The sequence below is a fragment of the Gracilinanus agilis genome, chromosome 1 (genome assembly GCF_016433145.1).
Source record: "Gracilinanus agilis isolate LMUSP501 chromosome 1, AgileGrace, whole genome shotgun sequence".
Taxonomy (NCBI): Eukaryota; Metazoa; Chordata; class Mammalia; order Didelphimorphia; family Didelphidae; genus Gracilinanus; species Gracilinanus agilis.
In genome coordinates, this window is record NC_058130.1 from 462,951,558 (window position 1) to 462,959,674 (window position 8,117).

Sequence of the window (8,117 nt, forward strand, 5' to 3'; positions counted from 1 at the left end):
GGCCCTATATATTCAATTCAACTTCCATGCCTGTCTTATGGGAAAAATCAGGGGAGTTAACTTAAATATTATATGTGGGTTCAGAAGGGTGAGTAGGAGACAGGAATGGACAATAGATGGGGACTTAACAAGTTAGGAAAACTGGCTTTAACTGTTAAGGGAAATGACTGTTGACAGAACTGACAGTTAGGCCTAACTGTCACCCTGTTCCATATAGACAAGGGATAAACTCAGAGTATAATAAATCCACACTATGGAAACTTCAAAGTACAAAGAAAACACACAGGGAAATAGTTTAATTGTTTTTTGAGAGGAGAGGAGAGGGGTTGAGGTGAAACTATGTCTAACTGCCCAGGCCTGGAGTCGAAAGGATAAGTTCCTTAGCCAACCTAGCTTCTGCCAGGTTTGACAGCTTGGCTAATGACCTGAGGAAGAGGGCTTGGATTTGGGTTCTCACAACTGATCCTGAGATATCTTCAGGATACCATGAACTAACTCCTCCACAGTTGATGATCCAAAAGTAAACAAGTAGGGAGAGTTGTCTGCAAACTGTCCACCAGAACACAATACTCTTCCCTATTCAGAGTTGACTTGCAGAATGATGTCTTCAGTCTTTACAACCTTCACTGATCTCCAAAATCCCAGGTCAAATAGGGACTGCTGATTGCACATCTGCTCCAAACCCCTCAAAAAATGACAATGTCTGTTGCTTAGCTCTTTCCTCCCTACCCCCTACATTCTATTCAGAATGCCCATGACTTCCAGCCAAGGCTTTCCCTAATATACTTGCAAAAATCTGCCTTTATACTTTTAAAGCCTATACCTATTACACCTGAGAGACCTAGAAAGCTATTATATCTACCATCAATAGAGCTGAGAGAGAGCGGTACCACTGTCATTCAAAAAGACCAACAGCCTTTCCTATTCTTTGGCTTGGCTCTGGCCAAGTCAAGCCAGAGTTAGTGAGAGGGTGAAGAATCTCCAGCCTTTACCTGATCCGGCAACCTCTATAGCTTTGATCATCTACTTAGATAATTAGCAATGCATTCCCAGCTCCTCCATCCTTTCCCTTGTTCCTAACCCTGTTCAAACAGAATTAAATACAGTTTTTTGATACCAAGTCAAAGATTGAAGTACCTTTCCTGAGTGGTGAATATATCTAAAGCCATTGGGAAAGGGAAGATAATAAAGCAGTCAGACTCATAGCATTATCCAATCAGCGCATCAATAGCCCATGTCCACATTCAAACCAATCCCAGGTTGAGGAACTAGAGAAGCTGACAACACACACAACTTCTCAGTGGTTCCCTGCCTGGGCAACTGTTGAAAGGAGACAGCTTGGCAGGCTCAGTCCAGTCAGATTCAATGAAAATGAGAAGTGGCTGAATAGACTGTAATATTTGGATGTAATTGATTTCATTTTGTTATTAGAAATAATAAATTTTGGAACTATAAAGAAAATAAGGGCAATATATGAAGAGATGAAAAGAGAATGAGAATAATACATGCCATGGTTACATAAAAATAAGCCACAAAACCAAGAGGAAAAAATATTGAAGTAAAAAAAAATTCAAAGGGAAATAAAATCAGAGGATGTTTATATTAGCATACATATATATTTTACATAATTGTAAACAAATTGTAAACAATGTAGAGTTTGTGGTTTGGCACAGAATTTTTCAATGTATTTGTTTAATTAAGTGTTTTTGGCTCTGGTGGTAATGGTGCTTCCTAAATATATAATTTTTAAAAATATGATTAGGTCAGCGGGTCCAGACCCACTAATTTCTTACCCAAGGTCATTAGTCATGGGTAGTGGTCAGCTTATACTTTTTACACCATACTGGAAAACTACACTAAATTACTTCCCATTGACCTGGATGGGAGTCAGCTTTTAATTCACTTCTTGTAAATAGGCTTGACATTAGCATTCTAAACTTCTAAATTTCCTTTCTTCTGAGTTTTTCCCTTGAAGTATATTATCATTCACTTTACTTTCTCTGTGAAATTTTCTATAGTGTAAGCAATATATATCTTCTTTTACAACATGACAAACACGGAAATATGAATTGTACGATAACACATGTGCAACCCATATTATATTACATGCCTTCTAGGGGAGGGAAGAGAGACAAAAAGGAGAGAAAGAACATGAATCACAAAATATCAGAAAATTATTATTAAAAATTGCTTAACATATAATCTGGCAGAAAAAAAGCTGTTATGTTCTCAGAAATAACAGAGATATAACATAATGCTTTGTGCAGTGGCAGTATCATAGCCAATGAAGTTTAACCAAGGTGCAATTATTGCTACTAGAAATAACACATACTAACTCGAATAAGTAACATTTGTTTTTATTTGGGAAGAAATATTTAGTTAAAATGAAGATAAAGTTCATGCTAAGAAAATGTTGAATTAGTCAAAGAAAAGCAACAGAAGCTAGGAAATGATAAGGAATGTTTTTCAGATGTTTTCACAGCATCATAACATATCACTAGAAAATATAATGGCAATACTCATAAACTCAAAAACACTTTAAGAAACAGATGGAAATTAATCTACATTGCCTGTATTTGTCAATGTGACAAAATTCCTAAACTCTGGGACAGCCAATTTGTCATACTGGTCATTGTAATGATCACGCCAGATTAGTGTAGTTGACCAAAATAAAATGAATTGCTGGAGACAAGCAAAAAAATATGAATTAATTCTAGCTTCATCTGCATCAGACAATTTGTAGACAGATATGGATCTATTCTAAAATGTAGCAATTTCCTTAAGTAGAATTTATAATGAAATGGTATAAAATGTCCAGGCTGTAAACCAGTTAAGATTAATCTAAATGTTAAGAATGGATATATAATGAGTGTTGAAAAATTTTCATGGAAGTCAAAACAAGTAAATAATTAATCGGTTGATGATATACATGGAATCCTCCAAAGGAAAATCTTGAAAGGTTCCCATGTAGGTAGAGCATAGAAAATTCAAATCAAGAAGACACTTATACTATAGTATAATTACCAAAAGTGGAGCAACTGCAGGTAAGAAGGATACTGCCAACCTTTAAAGATTATACTATATTGATGGCATATATATTACTTATATTAGATTGCTTGCTATCTCAGAAATGGGGAGAAAATGGAGGGAGGGAGAAATTTTGGATAAAAAAAGTCATAAAATAAGTGTCAAAAATTATTTATACACATAATTGGGGGAAATTTATTAAAAATATATTTAAGCAAGAGTATACTATGCAACTATATGGCTTAATTCAGCACTTCAAATCCAGCATTTCAAAAGATTTGTCATTTCTTCAAGTCAATACACCCTTTTGCTTACACTTTGTGCTGCTGTCACACTGGTCTTCATGAATTACTCTGATTTTTTTTTTATTCAAAGATAGTTTATTTCACCAATTACATGTAATAAGAATTTTCAACATCCCTTTCCCAAAATTATAAGATCCAAATTATCTCCCTCTTACCTTACATTCTCCCTCTTGGAGATGGGATCAATTTGATCTGGATTATAAATGATTTATCAGGGAAAATATACCTCTATATTGGTCATTTTTGTAAGAGATTATTTATATAGAAAAAAATGCCAAATAAAACCATAAATAGACTAATATGAAAGCGAATATGCTTTGATTTGCATTTACATCTAACAATTCTTTCTCTGGAAATGGATAGCATTTTTTGTCATAAATCCTTCAGAATCGCCCCAGGTCATTTTATTGCCAAGAGTAGCTACGTTTTCCACAGTCAATCACTGTACAATATTGCTACTACTGTAAACAAAGTTTTCCTGGTTCTGCTTATTTCACTCTGTATCATTTCATGTAGATCTTGCCAGCATTTTCTGGAATCATTCTGCTTATCATTTCTTATAGGACAATAGTATTCCATCACCAATATATATGATAATTTGTTCTGCCTTTCCCCAATTGATGGATATCCCTTCAATTTCCAATTCTTTGATGCCACAAAAAGAGATGCTATAAATATTTTTATAAGTAAATCATTTTCCTCTTACTGGATTTCTTTGAAATAGAGAGTGTATTACAGAATCAAAGGGTATACACCATTTTATAGCCCTTTGGGCATAGCTCCAAATTGTCCTCCAGAATGGTTGCATCAGTTCATAATTCCCCCAATAATGTATTAATGGCCCAATTTTGTCACATCTCCAATATTTATCACTTTCCTTTGCTGTCATGTTGGCCAATCTGATAGGTGTGAGCTGGTACCTCAGAATTGTATTAATTTACATTTCTCCAATCAAGTGTAATATGGAACATTTTTTCATATGATTGTTAATAATGTTGATTTCTTCATCTGAAAATTGCTTGTTCATATATTTTAAACATTTGTTAATTGGGGAATGACTTGTATTCTTGTACATTTGGCTCAGTTCTTTATTAATCTGAGAAATTATGCTTTTAATGTTGAAATTATTACCTAGTTTTTTGTTTCTCTAATATTGGTAACATTGGATTTGTTTGTACAAAAGCTTTTTAATTTAATGTAATCAATATTATTTATTTTAATCCTTAGAATGCTCTCTGCCTCTTGATTTATCATGAACCCCCAAATATCTTTCAAGTAAAATATTCTCTTTTCAACTTGTCTATTTGTGGTATAACTTTTTATATCTAAATTACATCCCATTTTAACCATCTTGACATATGATTTGAGATACTGGCATATATCTAGTTTCTGCCATACTGTTTCCCAGGTTTCCCAAAAGTTTTTGTAAAATAGTGAGTTCTTTTTCAAAATCTTGAGGTCTTCAGGTTTATCAAACACTATATTGCTAAGTTTGTTTACTACTGTATATTGTGCACCCAATCTATTCCATTGGTCCACCATTATCTTTCTTAGCTAGTACCAGACTTTTTTTGACTATTATTGCTTTATAGTACAGTTTGAGATCTGTTACTGCTAGTCTACCTTCCTTCACATTTTTTTTATAAATTCCCTTGATATTCTTGACATTCTGTTGTTCCATATGGATTTTGTTGTTATTTTTTCTAGTTCTATATAATATTTATTTGGTAGTTTGATTGAAATGGCATTATAGAAGTAACTATGCAAAACTTTCATTCATGTTATATTAGCTCAGACTACCTGTGAGCAATTAGTATTTTTCCAGTTCTTTAGATCTGATTTTATTTGTGTGAAATGTGTTTTATAATTGTGATAATATGATTTCTGGGTTTTCTTTGGTAAGTATATTCCCAAGTATTCTATAACATCTGTGGTCATTTAAATGAAATTCCCCTATCTTACTGCTGAATTTTGTTGGAATTATATAGAAAAGCTGATGATTTATGTGGGCTTATTTTATATTCTGCAAGTTGAGTAAAATTATTGTTTTAACTAGTTTTGTAGTGGTTTCTATAGTATTCTCTAAGTATTTCATCATATCATCTGCAAAGAGTGATAGTTTAATTTCCTCATTGCCTACTTTAATTCCTTCAATTCTTTCTTTTCTTAATCGAAAACCAATATTTCTAGTGCAATATTAAAGAATATTGGCGATAACTGTGCTTTACTCCCAATCTTTTTTGGGGAGGCTTCTAACATCTCCAGTCACAGAGGGTAATTAGTGACAGTTTCAAATAGATACTACTTATCATTACAAGGGATAGGTCAACTTATTCCCATCCTTTTTAGTATTTTTAATAGGAATGGGTATTTTTAAGGCTTTTAAAGCACTTATTGAACTCATCGGGATTTCTGTTCATTTGATTATTGATATGATCAATGATGCTGATAGATTTCCTCTAATATTGAAACAGTCCTGCATTCATGGTATAAATCCAACCTTTTCATAGTAAATGAGCCTTGTGATATATTGCTGTAGTTTCCTTGCTAGTATTTTATTTAAAATTTTTTGCATCTACGTCATCAATAAAATTTGCCTATACAATTTGGAACTATCTCTAAAGACTGCCTGCCCTTTGATACAGCCATACCATTACTGGGTTTGTACCCCAAAGAGATGATAAGGAAAAAGACTTGTACAGAAATATTTATAGTCTCACTCTTAGAGGTGGCAAAAAATGGAAAAATTAGAGAGTGTCCATCGAATGGAGAATGGCTGAACAAATTGTCATATCTGATAGCGATGGAATACTATTGTGCTGAAAGGAATGATGAACTGGAGAAATTCCATATGAACTGGGAAAACTTCCAGGAATTGATGAAGAATGAAAGGAGCAGAAACAGGAGAACATTGTACACAGATATTGATGCAATGTGGCATAATCTAATGTAACTGGCTTCTCTACTGACAGAAATGCAATGATTCAGGACAATTCTGAGTGACTTATGAGAAAGAACACTATCCAAATCCAGAGAAAGAACTGTCAGAGTAGAACGCAGGAGAAAAACATTTGATTGATCACATAGTTCAATGGGGATATGACTGGAGATGTTGACTTTATTTTTTTTTAAACCCTGAACTTCTGTGTATTGGCTCCTTGGTAGAAGAGTGGTAAGGGTGGGCAATGGGGGTCAAGTGACTTGCCAAGGGTCACATAGCTGGGAAGTATCTGAGGCCAGATTCAAACCTAGGATCTCCCATCTCTAGGCCTGACTCGAGATGTTGACTTTAAATGATCATTCTACTACAAATATTAATAATATGGAAACAGATTTTGAACATTGATATATCTAAAACCCAGTGGAATTACTTATCTGGTCTGGGGGGAGAGGGGAAGGAAGGAGGGCAAGGAAAGAACATGAATCATGTAACCATGGAAAAATATTCTAAATGAAATAAATAAACAAACAGATAGATAGAGAGGTAGATAGATAGATAGATAGATAGATAGATAGATAGATAGATAGATAGATAGATAGATAGATAGATAGATAGATAACTGGGCAAACAAACAAATAAATAAATAAGTGAATGAATGAGTGATTAAATAAATAAATAAGTGAATGAATGAATGAATAAATAAATGAATGAATGAATGAATGAATGAATAGACAAGCAAACAAACAAATAAATGAATGGAATTGTCCTATAACATTCTCTCTCTGTTTTTGTTCTTTCTGGTATAGGTAATAGTACCATGTTTGTGTCATGAAAAGAATTTGGTAGGATTCCTTCTCTGCCTATTTTCCCATATATTTTATATAGTATTGAGATTAATTGTTCTTTGAATGTTTGACATAACTCACTTATTAATTCATTTGGCCCTGAAGATTTTTTTTCTTAGGGAATTTATTGATGGTTTGTTCAGTTTCTTTTTTCTGAGATGGAATTATTTAAGCAATCCATTTCCTCTTTTGTTAATCTAGATAATTTACAGTTTTATAAATATTAATCCATTTAAGTTAGATTGTCAGATATATTGTCATATAAGTGGGTAAAATAGCTAATAATATTTTCTTTAATTTCTTCTTAATTGATGGTGAATTCACCTTTCATTTTTAATCCTGGCTATTTGATTTTCTTCATTTCTTTTTTGAAATAAAATTAACCAATGCTCTATTATAGTATTTGTTTTCATAAAATCAACTCATCTTATTTATTAGTTCAATTGTTCTCTTACTTTAAATTTTATTAACTTCTCATTTGACTTTTAGTATTTCTAATTTATTCTTTAATTGGGGATTTTTCATTTGCTCACTTTCTAATTTTTTAGTTGTATGTCCATTTCATTTTTCTTTCCATGGGTCATTACTGATTAAAATTTTATTGTGTTATGATCCAAAAAAGATGCACTTATTATTTTGGCTTTTCTGCATTTGATTGTGAAGTGTGAAATAGTTTACTATACTGAGGTATATGGGATCCCTCAGTATCTCTCAGTGAAATAAGGATGATGGTCTTACCTACTGGGACTAACTAACTGGTGCACAATCAGGTCTCAAAGCATTGTTGGTAAACAGGTAAAAAGATTTATTTGTAATAAAATGAAGGGATTAGGAAAGGAGGGTTAAGGAACAGGGTTTCCCTAACTCTAAGAAGTCTCACTCACCTCTCCCCCTCCATTTCCCCCATGGGAAATTCTTAAGTTATCTTGAAGCTCCCTAAGTCCTTTCCTGATAATGGCTAAGATTCCCAAGCTCTCACTGTCTATACCTGACTCTAAT

The 8,117-nt window shown here is 33.2% G+C and overlaps 1 pseudogene; it reads left to right on the forward strand.

Annotated features, from left to right (window-relative positions):
* Positions 1 to 2,255: 2,255 nt before the first annotated feature.
* LOC123232621 lies at positions 2,256 to 2,385 on the forward strand (annotated as a pseudogene).
* Positions 2,386 to 8,117: the final 5,732 nt, after the last annotated feature.